The 18,757-nt window shown below is 35.9% G+C and overlaps 1 pseudogene; it reads left to right on the top strand.

Moving 5' to 3' along the window:
* The first annotated feature begins 306 nt into the window (after positions 1–306).
* Positions 307–497, top strand: LOC111536980 (annotated as a pseudogene).
* Positions 498–18,757: the final 18,260 nt, after the last annotated feature.

The raw sequence follows: 18,757 nt of genomic DNA, 5'->3' as shown, positions 1-18,757 counted from the left end.
AGTTTCTCTGAATGTGTAGAGCAGAGGTCCCCAACCCCAGGGCAGCAGATCAGTACCTGTCCGTAGCCTGTTAGGAACCAGGCTGCATAGCAGGAAGTGAATGGCAGGCAGGCGAGCATTACCACCAGTTTCACTTACTGTCTGATCAGCAGTGGCATTAGATTCTCATCGGAGCTCAAACCCTATTGTGAACTGCACATGCAAAGGATCTAGGTTACATGCTCCTTATGAGATTCTAATACCTGATGAGCTGAAGTGAAAGAGTTTCTTCCCAAAACCATCCCCACACCCTGGTCCTTGGAAAAGTTGTCTTCCACAAAACTGGTCCCGAGTGCCAATAAGGTTGGGGATTGCTAGTGTAGAGCACTGGAAATCAGAAGGAGGTGTAGCGTTCCCTCCCCAGCATGAAGCTGGCTCTTGGTGCTGCTTCACTGCAAATGCCATTTGCCATTGATGATCGTTCTTCTCCTCCTCTGGGAAGATGCAGTCTGAGTGATTTTGTTAAAACAAAATTAATAAGTACATATCTGTGTTAGACAGTGTTCTGGTCACAAAGTTACAAATTATACTTACACAATTTGCACTTTTCTGTAATACTATCCACTTAAAGAATCTTGAATCATGTGAAGATAATCTTTTCAACTAGGATATTGTAAAGAAATATCAAGTATAAAATTTAGTATATTCTTATAAAAATAACATTTATACAGTTAAAATTATTGGTAGAAATGCAAGCCACATTGATATTTAGAACTAATACGCTAGAAAGTCCAGTCTTACATTTCACTTCATAGGTGCTGTTTGTTATTACATAAGGTACAGAATAAATATCCATTACTACATATAACTTCATAATTCCTAAATATTTTGAAATAGATTGTTTTACCAGACATTCAGTTTTAGATGTTTTTCTTTTGCTATTCAGCAATGAACATATAACTTTTAGTTTAAAAAATACATCTATATTTATTAAGGATTTTGAAGGTAGATTTGCTTTTCTGTGGTAGATAAATCCATATGAAGCTTACATCTACTAGGAGCAGTAGACCTTACTTTATCCTCAATTCAGTCTGAAACATTTATTTGCCTTTTGTCAGCCTTTATCCACTAGAGGTTCATGTCATCTAGAGGTCTTACAGAAAGGTTAAAATTTCCCAGCGGCATTTTTATTCCATTTCCTTTCCTACAACTGAAAAAGCCCACTGAGGTGGTAGCTTAGATGAAGGAAACAAGAAAGAATGATGAGGAAATAGTAAATGTGAGAGTTAAGTAGTTAAATACAACCATGTAAATTCCCAGCATAACAATTCTGAGTTGTGGTGAGAATCCTACTATAAGCTACTAGTCTATTTTGTATTCCATTTTTATAATAAATATTTATTGGCTGGGCATGGTGGCTCACACCCATAATCCCAGCACTTTGGGAGGCTGAGGCGGGCGGATCGTGAGGTCAGGAGATCGAGACCCTCCTGGCCAACATGGTAAAACTGCATCTCTACTAAAAATACAAAAATTAGCTGGGCATGGTGGCATGTGCCTATAATCCCAGCTACTCAGGAGCCTGAGGCAGAAGAATCACTTGAGCCAAGGAGTCGGAGGTTGCAGTGAGTCAAGATCATGCCACAGTAACCCAGCCTGGGGACAGAGCGAGACTCTGCTTCAAAAAAAAAAAAAAAAAAAAAAAAATTATTAAGCATCTTACATAACCTAAAATAGTTTTTTAGGTGATGTGTGTATATTTTGTGTGTAAATACACATATATGTGTATACAAATATACATAAATTCACCTACACATATGTGCATACATCCCTCCCTAAAGAAATTATCCTATTTTATATAAAATACATTATAGGATAAATTAGACGTATGTAAGGTATGTAAAGCACCTCTTTATATCACCAGGAGACAGGCAGGTAATATTTTATTTCTAGGACATTTTTTCTCCATAAGGATTCAGGTATCTTGATATTCTAGAACAATCTCAGGTACGCAAGTTCATTTCAAATCATTATTTGATGAAGACATAGTGGTTCTGAAGTGCTGCCAGTGGCATCCAGATTTTAATGAAGTGGAAGTTGTACCACATTGACAACTGAGTCATAGCTGTAAGAAGCTCAGCTCAGATAAGGAACCCACAAATCTGCAGATCAAATGGTAAGCAGAATCTTCTTTGCCAGTAATGAAGGTCACAGGTACTGCATCACAAGAGAACTGAGTTTTATAACATCAGAGATTTAAAGTGGAACAAGAAGTCAACATGAAGCAAGATAAGGAAATTAGGGGATTAAAACTACCTGTCAAAAGCACCTAATTGAGAGTCTTGCGTTTTTTAAGCAAAATATGTTGTAATCAACATAAAGGTCTGTGTTTAAACATTAATAGTCAAGATTTACATAGAGCAAAATACACAGGACAAAATATGAGAACAGCAAATCACTCATTTTCATGTAACAGCAGTTAGTGGATATTAACACAACAGAAGGGAGTCAAATTACGAGGTCATTAGCTTTTTAAAAAAATAAACAATTTTTACTAAAAAATAAAACACAAACACAATAAAAATGTGAAGTAGGACAAGCTAGTATAAGTGAAAAGCAAAAGTCTCACTTGTAAGAACTGAGATCCATCTTTACTTGTCCACATAAGCCACTGTTATTCCAACTTCAGCTAATGAATTGAAATGTCACCTCACATACACAAATACACATGTGGGTTCCTGGACTACTCTGCTCTGCTGAGTCACTATCTGCACCAGTGCCAAAGATCCTATAGCTTTAAAATACAATTCAACATTTGATAAGACCATTCTCTGCCTGCATTACTCCTCTTTCCCAGCCACTTTTGTATATATATTTCAGTCTAACTTTTTTTATTTTTAAAAAACAATTCTATTTGGAAATGCTACTGATATTGCATTGACACTATAGACTTTATTAACTTAGGGAGAATATGTATCTTCATAATTTAAAATATATCTCCTAAAGATAGAGGTATTAACTAAATTGAATTAAACCTGGGGAGTAGTGCAGAGTGGGATAGGCAGGTAATTAAAATGGCCCATAACATATTATATGTCATAAAAATAAAATGTCACATTTCTCCTGAAAAGGATGAGCTATTTATAGCTCAACAAGTAAGCATTGATTATAATAATATTATTCCACTGACAAAACATGTTGGTTTCTTCCAATAAAAAGTATATAACCATTAAATGTTTTTCTTTAACACAATCCTCAACATTCCAAAATCTATAACCAGAAATCAATGATTTCATAACCAAATCACACAAAGGGAAGGGAATTACTTGATCTCACACAAAAAACAATCCTAGCATGACATTAGAGGATGGAATGATAGAAGGCCCCACTATATATTAATGTATAGTTGGGTTTTTTGTTTTGATTTTGAGACAGGGCCTCACTGTGTTGCCCAGACTGGAGTGCAGTGGCACAGTCTCAGCTCATTTCAGCCTCAATATCCCAGACTCAAGCGATTCTCTTATCTCAGCCTCTCAAGTATGAGACTACAGGCATGTGCTACCACACTTAGCTAATTTTTAAATTTATACATATATATACACATACACACACACACACACACACACACACACACACACACACACACACATATATATATAGTAGAGATAGGATTTTGCTAAGTTGCCCAGGCCGGTCTTGTACTCCTGGGCTCAAGCAATCCACCTGCCTCAGCCTCCCAAAGTGCTAGGATTACAGGCATGACCTATTGCACCAGGCTAAAATATTTTTTTATCACAGTGTATGATATGGGGTTTGAAATGCATGATATGTGTCCATCTATGATCATAAAGAGGAAAAGCCACTTGCTTGCAAGTTGCAAGAGTCAATAACAGAATATAGGAGTAGATATTTTGTCTGACTGCTAGAAGATGCTTTCCATCAGGGTGACTTCCATTATGACATCAGGTAAAAATTCAAGCAGCAAAATGAATCCAGAATACCTCTGGATTTAAAATCAGAAAGTCAGGTGTTATGTTCTAGTTATTTAGCAAGTGACAAATTTTGTGAACCTCATCAATAAAGTGAGGATACTCATACCTAAACATAGTTCTTGTGAACATCATATGAGATTATATGTTGAACTTGCTCTCTGAAACATAAAGCATTTTACTAAATACAAAATCATCTCAATTTATCATGTGGGCAGAATAGAGTTTTGGTCAAAATCATGTATAGATCATTTCTCAAAACTTACTCTGTACCCAGTAGATGCCAACTAGCTTCACAACCTGGGAAGCTATTTTGTTAATTGCCACCCTAGAGTATGTAAACAAGCCTCCAAATGGCCTTCTACTCAGACTCACAGCGTGAATAGCAAAACTAAGGGGGCCTGGGAACTCTCTCCAACTTTTTTGTTTGTAGAAGTTCTACTGAAAAGTAATAAGTGCATTCTAAATAGGCTTAATTTTTAGAGCAATATTAGGAAGAAAATTGAGAGGAAGGTACAGAGCTTCCATGTAGCACCTGTCCGCACACACGCACAGCCTCCCCTGTTATTGACATCCCCCACAGAGGGGTACGTGGTTTTTTGTTTTTCTGTTTTGTTTATACAGTTGATGAGTCTACATTGAAACATCATCATTCAAAGTCCATGGTTTAAATTTAGTGTTCACTCTTGGTGTTGTGCATTCCACAGGTTTGGAGAAATGTATAATGACATGTAGCCATCATTAAAGTATCACAAATAATAGTTGCATTGCCCTAAAAATCCTTTGTCCTCTACTTATTCATCCCTGTCCCTGTTTATCTTAATGCCCTTCATCTCTTTTTTGTAGCACAGGCTGTTACTCTAGAAATCCCTGCATTGCCTTTGTTTTTCTCCAACAGTGCAGTACCTTCTTACTTGAAACATCAGACACCATCATAGTGTTTCCTAATCTAACTATAAGAAATGTTGAAAAGGAGTGGAGCAATTTGAGGAAGCTTTTATTTTAATTGCAAGTTTGAATGCCTCTTTATCCAGGCTTCTCATATCCAATCTCATCACCATGGTCATTTGGGTCACTTAAAAGCAACCAATTCTCAAACCAGTTATAGTCATGAAAATATGCTCCTCAGCTCAATAGTTTCAGCACCTTGCTAGTCTCCATAACAACATTCAACATACAGATTCCATATTACGTGAAATTTGAAATTCTACTAACAACAAATGCAATTTCTTTATCAAGAAAGATTCAACTAGTTCATTTGCCTTATTTTAATTAGAATCAAGTATGTATGACAAGCTGAGGCAAATCATTGCTGCTCAGGGGGTTGATGAAATGTATTTCTTCCCACCTCAGATTGTTTGTTTTTTCAGTTCATTAGGAAGCTCTCAGGAACGCTGCATACATACTTGGTGTACTTTATTTGATGCAGGGAATTAACACTTAACATTTCTTCAAGGTTGAGTAAAACAGATTTATACAGTTCTCTCCCCACACTCCTTCTGCTCATGTTGCCTAATCAAAATGTATTTCAGTTTGTCAGTCCAAAGCACTCTGCTGAGAACGTTTAACAAGGAAAATGAGAAGATAAATGTCAGTCTCATGGTACCATCAAGAACACAAGACCCTCACAAGAAAACCACAGCTAAATCTATTGTGTGATAAAGCACATCAGTGTGAGGGTTTTCTATTTGAAAAAAAAAAGTGTTGAGGAGGGGAGAATTAAATAATTACTGCCTTAAAAACAGAGTTAACCAAAAGGGGTGGTATTATAACTAAAAATGGTCAAAATCAGGAGTTGAATACAAATAGTTAGTTTCTCATGTACCAGTTTCCTCATCTATGAGTTAGGAAAAAAATATTCAACATTCACATGGTTTCACTTTTTAAAAATTGGACATTATGAATTCTAGAAAAAAAATCTGATTTTTATTACATAAATATTCTGATTATTTGATGGAACATAATTTGATGTACTAATCTTTCCATAAACAAGACTAGAGGTTTCTGGTGAAATTTTTTTACTTATGTTTGTTAATTTTTAAAGTTTTTGTTGGTTTTGTTTTGCTTTTAACATTAAAACAGACATGGTTAAGCCTATTTTAGTAAGCTCACGCTTATAGTACATGATAGCAGTTTGTTCTAGAAAAGTAATTATTGCTTTATTATAAAGCTATTAAATAATGTAAAAACAATGGATGATTGGATTGAAAATAAGAATTCAAGGAAGATACATCACATCAATAGTATTATAAAATTAAACAGTATTTAATCAATCAGCTCTTTAATAGAATTAGTTAATGTAGTTAGAATCAAACAATTCTAGCCTCAAATAGAATAATCTCATATTCTTTTGAGAAGAAAGCAAAAATTATATGAAAATCATCAAATCAGAGGAAGATATAGCTACAACAGGCATATAATAACAGGCAGGTACAGAAGATCAAGAAGAGACAAATGACAAACAGAACAGAAGATCAAGAAGAGACAAATGACAAACAGAACAGAACTAAAACATGAAAACCCACTGGTTTAAAAAGCACAGGATTTTGTGTGATATAATCCTACATTCTTCAGTAAATTCCAATAATTATGATGTCATAAGTTTTTCATTCAACAACCATCATCATTCATTGTTTTCTCCTTATATGTAGGATACTATAGTAGATGCTGGGAAAACAGTGACAAACGGCCCCTATGTCCATAATATTTACCACATTATAAGGATGACAAATGAGCAGTCAAGTGCAATACAGCATCATAAACAGTGTGATGGTGGTCATCCATGTTCTGTGGGAGCCTGCAGGATGAGAGAAGAGAAAGAGGAAGGAAGAGAAGTTTGTGTGTTGTATCTTTTATATTTGAACGGAAGTCCAAAAAGTGTTGCTATTTAGTAAGATGCCTCTGGATGTCTTATGGAAAATGGAATTGACGTGTTTAAGACTGTAGACAGGGTAAAACTAAGAATCCAGACTCACTAGAAAAGAATTAAGTAATAATTTAATTTCAGAAAGAAACATAACGAATTCAAAATTGCTATAGTAATTTTTAAAGCTTCAATGCTTAAATCGGCCATCTAGAGCCTTTGGCTACTTGGAAGTAATTAATAAAACCCAAGTTCCCTAATTTTCTTTTGGAATAGTTTTAGATTTATGGAAAATTTGCAAATATAGTTCAGAGAGTCCTCATATACTCTTCACCCAGCTTTCCCTCTTAACTCTGTCTCATGAAAAGTAATCAAATGTAGCTTCCTCTGTAGTTCTCTGATGGCTCTGTTTAAGATGCAGCTGTTTTCACAACTGCAGAAATTAAAGTGCCCGGAGGAAACTCAGGTCAACAAAAGAGCAAGAGGGGAACGGAAATCTCTAATGAAGGAGATAACTTTTTAAATGGATCTTGAGTTTGGGCTCAGTGGTTCCTGCCTGTAATCCCAGCACTTTGGGAGGCCAAGGCAGGCGGATCACTTGAGGTCAGGAGTCGGAGTCCAGCCTGGCCAACATGGTAAAATGCCCTCTACTAAAAAAAAAAAAAAGAAAGAAAGAAAAAAAAAAACCTAAAATTAGCCGGGCTTGGTGGCAGGCGCCTGTAATCGCAGCTACTCGGGAGGCTGAGGCAGGAGAATTACTCCCACCCGGGAGGTAGAGGTTGCAGTGAGCCAAGATTGCGCTACTGCACTCCTGTCTTGGCATCAGAGCAAGACGTTGTCTCAAAAAAATAAAAATAAAAATAAAGGAACCTTCAGTGTAGCATCAATTGTTTAGATATTACTATAATTTAGATGAATCAACTGATTCAAGTTATGTGTGATCTATATTTCTGTATTTTCCATCTCTACTCTTTGAACACATTTTATAGTCCCTTTGTTTTTTTGCAATAAAGTAGAAATTCATGCATTGACTCTGATTTTTCACTGTGAATCTCTAAAAGTATTCCCAGAAGCCTACAGAGATAAAATCTGAAGTTAGACCAGTTATATAAATCAGAGAGGTCAAATAATGATGCTTTTGAATCCAGAAATGTCACCAGCAAGTAGTAGTTAGAGTTTGATTATATAAGATCATATGTGTCTGGATTTTTAAAAAATATCCATTTGGTTTATATTCTAAATGTTTAATTAAAAAACTTAACAATTATAAAAATTAATATAACTGCTTAGGATTTGCTCTAATCAGTAAAGAAACACTTAAGCATTATGAAAGTTCCTGTCACAGTTCTGATTTGTATTTTTCTGCATTAATTAAAAATTGGTTTTAATCCAAGTATCAAAGATAATGAAGAAAAACAAACACTTTAGAAATTTAATAAGGTCATTTAACAAATCCTGTGGGAAACTTTCTTGAGATGTTATTTTGGAAGGTTTTTCTAATTTTTTTCCAATAAAAAATAAACATGATGTGCACAACTTTTCAAAATTTAAAATGCATACATTATGGAGGTATTTTTCAATATATCTGTATCATTTATCCGAATTTTTTAAAAAACAAAATAGGTCTACATGACAATTTTTATATTAGAAAATTGTATTCTAGACCATAAGCAAAGTCCAGACTTGGGAAAACAGAACAAATTACCTGGTGTGATGGTTAGCTTTCTGTGTCACCTTAACTGGGCTATGGGATGTTAAGACAGTTAGTAAAACATTATTTCTGGTTGTTTCGCTATAGGTGTTTCTGAAAGAGCCTAGAATTTGAATCAGTAGTCTGAGTTAAAAATATCTACTCTCACCCATGTGGATGAGTATCCTCCAATCCCTTGAGGGCCCAAATAAAAGAAAAATTGGGTAGAAAGAGCAAATTCTGTCTCTATGAGCTGGGACATCTATCTTCTCCTACTCTGGGATATCGAAGCTCCTGGTTCTCGGGCCTTCTTCTAACTCCAGGATTTATACCATTTCCTTCCACCTGCAAGCCCATGCCTCTCAGCATCCTCAGACCTTCAGACCAAGCCTGAAGAATTGTATCATATGCTTTTCTGGGTCTGCAGCTTACAGATAGCATATCATGGGACTTTTTGGCCTCCATAATCCCATAGATCAATTCCCATAACAAATAACCTCTTTATCTCTCTCTCTCTCTTTCTCTGCCCCCTATTGTTTTAGTTTCTCTGGAGAATTCTAACTAATATACCTGGTTTTCTGAACAACAACAACTGAAAAAACACAAAGAGAGAAAGAGATGGGTGTGGATGGCAGAACTTATAGACTAAAAGGTAAGAAATATAAGCAATCACAATGCATGGACTTTATGTGAATCCCAGTCCAAACAACTAAACAGTTAAAAAATGTATAAGATAACCAAGGAAATGTGAACACTGACTGGATATTAAATGGCATTAAGAAATTATCAAGATGTGACATTAAAATGTAATAGTGATAGCTTATGGTATCATGTATCTTTTGCCTGTATCATTTACAGGTACATAATGAAACACTTAGAAATAAAATTATATGTTTATTGGTATTTTCATAAAAATAATGTTGAGACAGCAATGTGTAGGGGTGGGTATTGATAAAACAATACTGGCTATGAATTTAAAATGTTTGATGCTGCTGATGAAAACATGGAGTTTGTTATAATATGTCCTGGACTTTTAAAAAATATTTCAAATTGTCTATAAAAAGAGTATTTCAAAACTGTATTCCAGTACCAGTTATTTGACTAACTAGACATAGAACCATCAGAAAATCAGTCAATATCTTTTGTGCTTTGTTTCCTCTTTGGTGAAACAATGGATAGAATCCAATTTAATTCACATTCATTAACAAATACTTACTACAATATTCATTCCAGCTCCAAACAGTGTAATTTTCAATTTCTCCCAGTCTGCCACAATTGTTATTACAAAATAGCTCCATCACTCACTAACTCTACAATGTCATTTTAAGAATCATTGAATTCATTGATTTGTTTAACTGTTTATTCATTCACTGAGTGCCAGTCAACATGCCAGAAATAGATTTTAAAAATAAAAATAAAGGCATTGAATTTTGGCCTTATTGTCTACTCATGTATAAAATTAATACAACTAATGCAGTGAAGTGAAATTCACAAAGTAATTAAGTTAAACTGGCTGTGATTTTTTTTTAAGTATAAACACAAGATTTTAGACAACCCCCTTCCCTCTCCCTAAAAAGCCTCATTCATAAGAAGTCTCTCTTCTTTACTAGAAAGAGGAAAATTCTCACTCATGTAGGCCAAGGAAGAAAGGGCATCTTTTTGTGAGGCCTAAAAAATACCCCTCATCCTTAGAGCAAGTTTCAGAAAAGAGTTTGAGGACAGAGAGTTTCAATAATTAGGTTTTTGCTCTTTCACTCTCTTTTTCCCTTTTAGAAAAATGCAAGACATAACACCAAGGAAAATTATAGAAGGGGGACATTGTGCTGAAGATATAAGGCATAATTTTAACTTGGTTCTTTCTAGTCTCACAACCATAGTCAGTGCTTTAAGTTCTCTTCAGTGATTAGAAATAGGCAAACAATAGTGACCTTGCCCCAACCTGCACAGAACAGACCTGAGTCTGTATCTCCTCTGACTGAACAAATGGCTCACCTAGGTTGTTCACACTGGGCCACATGCAAAAATGGTTATGATGCCTGTTTAATTAAGACAGACACAGTATCACCTTTTAAAACTTAGTGAATATGGACAAAACAGTGTTTATATGCCATTATTTTCTTCCCCCTCTCTCTCTCTCCCCCACTAACCTGATTCAAACCAAATATAAAAACTTTAAAATATTTGGTTTACATAGGTTATCTCAAATCACTGCTTGTACACAATAATAGTCACTGATTTCTTAGACCCTGTTGAAATGCAAAACATTCTGTTAGGAAAACCAAGAGACATTACATCATCTTTCATAAAACTGGCTTTCTTTTTTCTATTTTAAGAAATGTCTGTTTACAATGTCATGCCTTGTGGGTGGAGATAGACAGATATAAGTAGATGCCTTATTGAAAGCAGTGTGTGACAAACTCAGATTTCAAAAACTTGAGAGAGAGATTAAAATGCAGATATCACAGACTCAAATACACAGGTGCATCAGTAGTTGAATCTTCTGGTAACTATACTCATCTACAATCTTTTGAGAATTATTTTTCCCCTGGTGCACTGAAGGCTCCTGCATTTATGGATATTTCAGTATGTATTATTCTTGACACTCAAATATTGTTAGAAAATTGTGATGATTTTTTTAAAGCTTCCTTTGCCAGAGTAACAATAATCGATTTATACTTTATTACTGTGTATATGGCAGAGAACTGCAAATAAATATATTGTGCCTGTTAATTTTTATTTTAAATATTTCAGATGCTTGCCACTGATCTAATTATCTTCAGATCAGCTTCCCTTGACCCCCTAGATTCTACCAAATTTTCCTATTACTCTTTTCTATTAATCTCTGCCCTGCATCCATCCCAGTCACACTTTTTGCCTGGGCTCCTGATTATTTAACGTCTCGCTATTTCATTAGTAATGCATATTTAATACTTTCTGAGCTGAATCATTTATTGATGTGTAGAGCTGGACTAAGAGAATGAAATCAGGTCACTTTGGGGGCACATAGCCAGAACTGGTTTCCTAAATCCACAACCACAGAACCCTCATAGGTTTGCAATTTCTTTCCCTTCATCAGTGGTTCTCATATGTTAGCACGTATCAGAGTCACTTGGAGGGACTGTTGAATCACAGACTGCCGGGCTGCCCCTGATTCAGTATGGCTGAGGGCCTGGGTATCTGCATTTCTAACAAGTTCCCAGTTGACGCTTGAGTTGCTAGTCAGGTCAACATTTTACAACGGCTCTAGATGAAGGTCTGTGATTATTGTGGCTCTCAGTTATTTCCATCCAAATTAATATATAATTCAACTTTTTCCTGTATCTGGAAGAATTCAACAGATTCTTGCCAAAAATGGCCACATCCCATCAAAAAGAAAAAAAAAAATAGTAAACAATAATAATGCTATATATAATTTTATTTAATCTCAAATAGCATTAACTTTTATAGTTATTGACATGGTTCATAGAGGTAATGCAAAAAAAATAACCTGTATGTTGTTATGTTTCTATTTTTCCTATTAAATAGGTTCTGTGTTCTGTTTTATTGACAAACAAACTAGAGATCAGAGAGATTCAGAGTTGCCCAAGGCAAATCAGCTAATAAACGGAACTAGGATTTAATCCTAGGATATGCATAGATGAGTTTTCCTATAGTCCCTTCCTACGCTAAGTACGGTCCTCAGGCCAGCAGCACTGCCCCTGCCTGGAAATCTGACACACAGACTCAGGTGCCATCTCAGACCTATTGAATCAGAATCTGCATTTTTAACAAAATCTTAGGTGATTCTAGGAATTGCAAAATTTGAAAAATACTTTTCTACCTCTCTAAAACAAATAACTTCAGTGAACTTCTTTTGCCTACCAATTTGAGTGTCAGTTTTCACTTCTTAGCACAATTCTGAAGCTTTCTCAGCTCAGGTATGAATTTTAGTAAGTGTAAGTGTGTGGTATCTTCCAAGTCAAAATGCACAGGCTCTCTCTTCTTTGCCATGTTAAGATTCTGTGTACATCTAGTTATTTGGAGATTGGCGATAAATGTGAATTACTTAAGATCACTTTAAGTAAAAAAAAAAAAAAAAAAGAGAGAGAGAGAGAGAGACAAGATTTTTGTTGTTGTTTGTTTGTTTGTTTAGAGACGGGAGTCACCCAGGCTGCAGTGCAGTGCCACGATCTCAGCTAACTGCAAGCTCCACCTCCTGGGTTCATGTCATTCTCCTGCCTCAGCCTCTGGAGTAGCTGGGACTACAGGCGCACACCACCACGCCCGGCTAATTTTTTTTGTATTTTAAGTAGAGAAGGGGTTTTAACCGTGTTAGCCAGGAGGTCTGACCTTGTGATTTGCACGCCTCAGCCTCCCAAGTGCTGGGATTGCAGGTATGAGCCACTGCGCTGGGCCAACGTCATTGTTTTAACAGTAGGTTATGGGATTTTGTTTTTGCTTTTTTAGTAAAAGTATTTTATTCCCCAAAGTACCTCACAAGGGCTCTTCCATAAAGTCACCACCCAATAACATCATTTTGCTTACGTTAAGTTGAACAGTGTCTATAATTATTGCTTTTTTTTTAGCACTTTATGAATTAAGTTTGACTAGATTAATCCCTATTTTCAAATAAAATCTTTCACCAAAGATCAGCCCAGTGAAGCTATTACATTTTAATAAATGCTATTTCTCAAGCTAAAATAAAGACTCGGGCTAAGCAAAACTATATCAATACTATGCCAGAAGTCTTGGAACAAGCATGAAGATCTACAAAGTAAATTAGATTTTCTGTTACTATCTCCGTCCCATGACCCTCTCTCTCAACCCTTCATCTAAAATTGCCACAAATGTTCTGTAACTGGGTCAAGGCACACTTGCTTGGGGGAACAAAGACATATTAAGGAACATTCAATATGTCTCAGACATAAGGAGCAAGTGAAGCAAATGTAATATCCTGTCATAAGATGCAAGCATAATTTTCTGCTGTCCCCAGCTTTCCTCCTCAATTGTCAACATGTGACTGTCTTCTCTGACACTCATCAGAAATGCTTTGACTAAATCACAGGAACTTATTTTTATTCAGTATTTGTTTTGCTTCTATCTACAGTAGTTCCCCATTATCTACAGCTTTGCTTTCCACAGTTTCAGTTACCTGCAATCAATTATAGTCCAAAAATATTAGGTAGAAAGTTCCAGAAATAAACAATTTAGAAATTTCAAATCAAACAGTGTTCTTAGTAGCATGATGAAATCTCACATCATTATTCTCCATCCTGCTCCAGAAACAAATTCTCCCTTTGTCCACCATATCCATGCTCTGTATGCTCCCTTGTATTCAAGTCATCCTTATTTCATTTAGTAGTGGCCCAAAAGCACAAGAATAGTGATGCTGGCAATTCAGATATGCCAAAGAAAATAGGTAAATTGCTTCTGTTACGTGAAAAGACTAAAAGTTCTTGACTTAATAAGGAATGAAAAAAAAAATTGTGGGCTAAATGTTGCTGAGATCTTCAGTAAGAACAAATCTTCTGTGAAACTAAAGAGAGAAAAAGAAATCTGTGCTAGTTTTGCTGTTGCGCTTCAAGCTGCAAAAGTTACAGCTACAGCCTCAGTGCATGATAAGTGCTTAGCTAAGAAGGAAAAAGGCATTCAAGACCAGCCTGGCCAAAATGGTAAAACCCTGTCTCTACTAAAAATACAAAAATTAGCCAGGCATGGTGTCAGGAACCTGTAACCCCAGCTACTCGGGAAGCTGAGGCGGGAGAATCGCTTGAACCCAGGAGGTGGAGGTTGCAGTGAGCCATTGCACTCCAGCCTGGACAACAGAGACAGACTTCATCTCAAAGAAAAAAAAAAAAAAAAGGCGGCCGGGCGCGGTGGCTCACGCCTGTAATCCCAGCACTTTGGGAGGCCGAGGGGGGAAGATCACAAGGTCAGGAGATCGAGACCACGGTGAAACCCCGTCTCTACTAAAAATACAAAAAATTAGCCGGGCGCGGTGGCGGGTGCCTGTAGTCCCAGCTACTCAGGAGGCTGAGGCAGGAGAATGGCATGAACCCAGGAGGCGGAGCTTGCAGTGAGCCGAGATCGCGCCACTGCACTCCAGCCAGGGGGACAGAGCAAGACTCCGTCTCAAAAAAAAAAAAAAAAAAAAAAAAAGCATTACATTTGTGAGTGGAAGTTATGAACAGAAAATGTGTTCTAACTGACAGCAATGTATTGTGTCAGCAAGCATTGAGCCTATAGAAAGACTTCAGCAAGGGATTTCCCAAAGCAAATAACACCAAGATATTTATGCAAGTCAGAGATAGCTACACAGATTCAGGAGTAGGTTTGGACTGAAAAATATTAAAATTACTGGACAGCCTGTATTTTTCAATCAAGAAGCTGCTGCCATATTTCCAGCAGTGTTGAAGTAGTTGACTAAGGAGAAAGAATACCATCTAAAGCAAGTCTTCAGTTGCAAGGAAACTGGGCTTTTCTAGAAGAAGATGCCCAGTAGAACCTACATTCATAAAAGCGCAAAGGAAATACCAGGGCAACAGAAATGGAAGGACAGATTAACGCTGGTACTATGAGGCAGTGCTGCAAGGCTTATGATAAAACCACACGTATTGTACAGGGTAAAGAACTCACATACTCTAGAAAATAACAAACGTTGTCTGCCCATGTTCTGGTATTATAATCAGAAAGCCTGGATGACAGACATCTCATTTATGAAATGGTTTCACCAATGCTTCATCCCAGATGTAAAAAAAATACTTGGACAAGGAAGGGTTGGAATTTTAGGTCTTATTAATACTAGACAATGCACCTGGCCATCCTTAACCTGTTTGCTGTGAAAATGAAAATGTCAAGGTTGTGTTTTTACCTCCAAATATAACTTAATCGTTTCAGTCCCTTGATCAGGACATTCTTAAGACTGTCAAGGTCATATGCGCCTACCTGGTATGTAATTGCATTTGATCAGCACCTGATACAGACCTTAATCTGGAAGTAATGTAGTGCTGGAAATCATTCACTATTGCTGAGGCAATAACATTCATCAAAGCTGCAATCTTTGAATTAAAATGAGAAACTGTTAAGTGCCTGCTGGAAGAACTTATGGTGGAGTGAAGTAAGGAATGATTTTAAAGGCTGCCCAGGGATCAGCGGAAGAGTCAGTAAAATCATTCAGGCAGCAAGACAAGTTGGTGGAGAAAGATTTGCCAACATGCTTCATGAAGAAATGGAAGAACACACTGAAGGCCACTGAGACGTGTTAAAAAAATAAATAAATAAATAAGAAACTGGAAAACCTCGTTGAATCGTCTACAGAGAAAGAGAAAAATAAAAATAAACTGAAGCAGACCTAGCAATGTGGATATTATGAAAATGTGCCAAAGTGTTTCAAATTGTGCAGACATTAAAGGACAAAATTATAGAATAAGATTCCTTGATGGAATGCAGCATTAGCTACAACCTCTGCAGCAATACACTGATGAATTGAAAGAAGACAGCAACTTCTGATCATAATGTTCTTCCAAAAGATTCTGACCAAAAACCCTTTCAATTATCAAGGATACCCAACCATCAACATCATCTGTCTCATCATTATTGCTTGGGTTCAAATCCCACCTCTGCTCAGCTGTGTGATCTTGAATAAACTATCAAAACATTTCTTAGCTTTTCCATCTGTAAAAATTAAAAAATAATAGTGCCTTTTTCATACAGTTATTAACTGGATTCAAAATGATAAACCATAACATTCCTTCTATGTATTAAAGCCTAAAATTTGCTTCTCAGGCCTAATATGTTTGCTATTCAACATGACTATAGCTTGATTTTCCTTAAATGCCAAACTAGTAGTACAGAACACTTGCCAAATTTACCATATCACATGAGGTAAGATGAGCACTTGGAACTCAGCAGGTAAGTGCTAAATCGTCTGTTGATGACTCTGAACTTACTCAAGGTCAACAGGAAAACTAAAGCACAGCAACTGGCAAGTCTGGCTTCATCATTCATGGCATTTCTGCTGAATCATTAGCTCCTTGCTGGCACACTCAGCAGACTCTTATGTCAGGTGTCCCAATACACTGGTCTTTTGATGCACCCTAGGCACTCAGTGAGCCAGAGTCAATAGAAGGAAGAAATGAAAAAAAAAAAAAAAATCAGATTAAAAATATAAGCCTTTAGTATAAATTTAGCAAGACTTACTTCATAAGCCAAAGAAATAGATCTCCTGATAATATGATTAAGAGGTTATAAACATATATATATATACAGACATAGAAGTATAGATATCAATATAGATACAGACATAAATATAGATCAAATATGTTACACTGAATTAAATTTGGCAATAGAGCTTGCCTATAACCATTTCCATGAAATTTTTCTTGATAATAATGATCTTTGGAGCAATTACAAATTCTTATGCATTCTTTTATCAGGACTATGAAGAGAAAGGAATCAGAGATGATAAATGAGGCTATAGGTAATCTATAAATTTTACCATGTAGAGAAGAGTGAAAGTAATATCCCATTTATGCTACTGTAACAGAACACCATAGACTGGGCAACTTACAAAGAACAAAAATTTACTGGCTCACAGTTCTGGAAGCTGGGAAGTGCAATATCAATGCAGGTTTGGCAATTCTGATCCTAGATGATGCCTTGAATACTATGTTCTCTAGAGGGAAGGAAGGCTTCGTGTTTACATGGCAAAAGGGCAAGGAAAGAGTGCGTACTCCCCTAAGCCTTTTCTTACTACAGCATTTATTAATTCATGGTTTAATCGCTTTTAAAGGCTCTAACTCAATACTGTTACCTTGGCTATTAAATTTCACCATGAGTTTTAGAACATACAAAAACATTCAAATCATAGCAACAAAGGAGGAGTCAAGGAACTTAAAGACATAAGCAGTGTCATGTGGGGTAAACATGTCCTTCTGACAGTGTCGTCAGAAGACATTTTGTGATGGAACATGATGGTCATTCACCACGCTGTTGATCTCAAAACGTTAGAAACATGCCCTGAATCCAACTGGCTTCCTCTTAACAACTTATATATATAATATTCTTAATGTTACTTAAAATTATTTAATCAATTTACATTTTTAGTCGGTTTCTGGGTTTAACTACATGATGTAGGACCTTCACACCTCACTACCATTTTTAAAAAATCCCTTAAGTTACCTCCACAAATAGAATGTCCTTTTTCATTATGGATTTACCTATTTACTTCTAGACTTCAACCACATTCCCCCATTCACCATATCTTTCAACACTTTTATTTCTAAACATTGTCTTATCTTCTTAGTACCTATATATTTGAAAGATTTTTTATTTCCATTTTCATTTATTTACCGTGGACCTTCTTTAGTGCTATTGTGTCTGTCTTGCAGTGCAGTAACCAAAACTGTATGCAGCATTCTAGGTAGCACTACAAGACGATACCCAGAGTTAAAAGCTCAAAATGACAGTAGTATAGTCTGCAAGTAACATGTGAGTGGTGAGCTGCTAGGGTAACCTGTGTTAACCTGAATGTTCACAGATTGTCAAAATGTTCTGAAAACAATACCCTGACATAAATTAATCATTCATGGTTCAAGTAAAAATTTCTATGGTTAGATCCTTGGAAATAGATTATAGAATCAATGAAGAGTACTTGTAGATGAAGAAGGGATTCTTGTCAATTTTGAAACGTTTTGCTATGTATCTTATTGCTATGTACCTTGAAAACATTTCTTGGTATCTTCAAGACAGCTTTTGGAAATTCAGACATTATTTTTCAGTGTTTTGTATAAATTTTGTGTTTATTTTAGACATGATGCTGTGCTAAATGGGCCTTAAAAAAAGAGCCAGAGGACCCAGTTTTACTTGGGTTGCACCAAACTAAACAGAGTGCTTGTTATACAGTTAACAATAATCTGATGGATAAAATCTCAAATAATAAGAACACAATGATAGAATAGTTTTTAATTATTCATCATAGATCTCACATATAAATCCTTAGCATTTTCTTAGCCACATCTTTTTACTTCACAGTATCTTGCTAGGAAAAAAAAAAAAAAAAGTGTGCTTTAATTTCATTCAACTTTATTTTCTGCATCAAAAATAGGTTAATTCTATGAAAACAAAACAGTTCTAAGATATAGATTGTTTCAACAAACATTTACTGAATGGCATTTTTTTTTTTTTTTTTTTTTTGTAAAAACACTGTGCGTCAGCCAAGAATAAAACAAAGAAGTACATATACTGTTTCTTTCCTCA

The sequence above is a fragment of the Piliocolobus tephrosceles genome, chromosome 1, assembly GCF_002776525.5.
Source record: "Piliocolobus tephrosceles isolate RC106 chromosome 1, ASM277652v3, whole genome shotgun sequence".
Lineage (NCBI taxonomy): Eukaryota > Metazoa > Chordata > Mammalia > Primates > Cercopithecidae > Piliocolobus > Piliocolobus tephrosceles.
The sequence above is the reverse complement of the archived record's forward strand: the minus strand, read 5'-3'. Positions and strand labels throughout refer to the sequence as shown.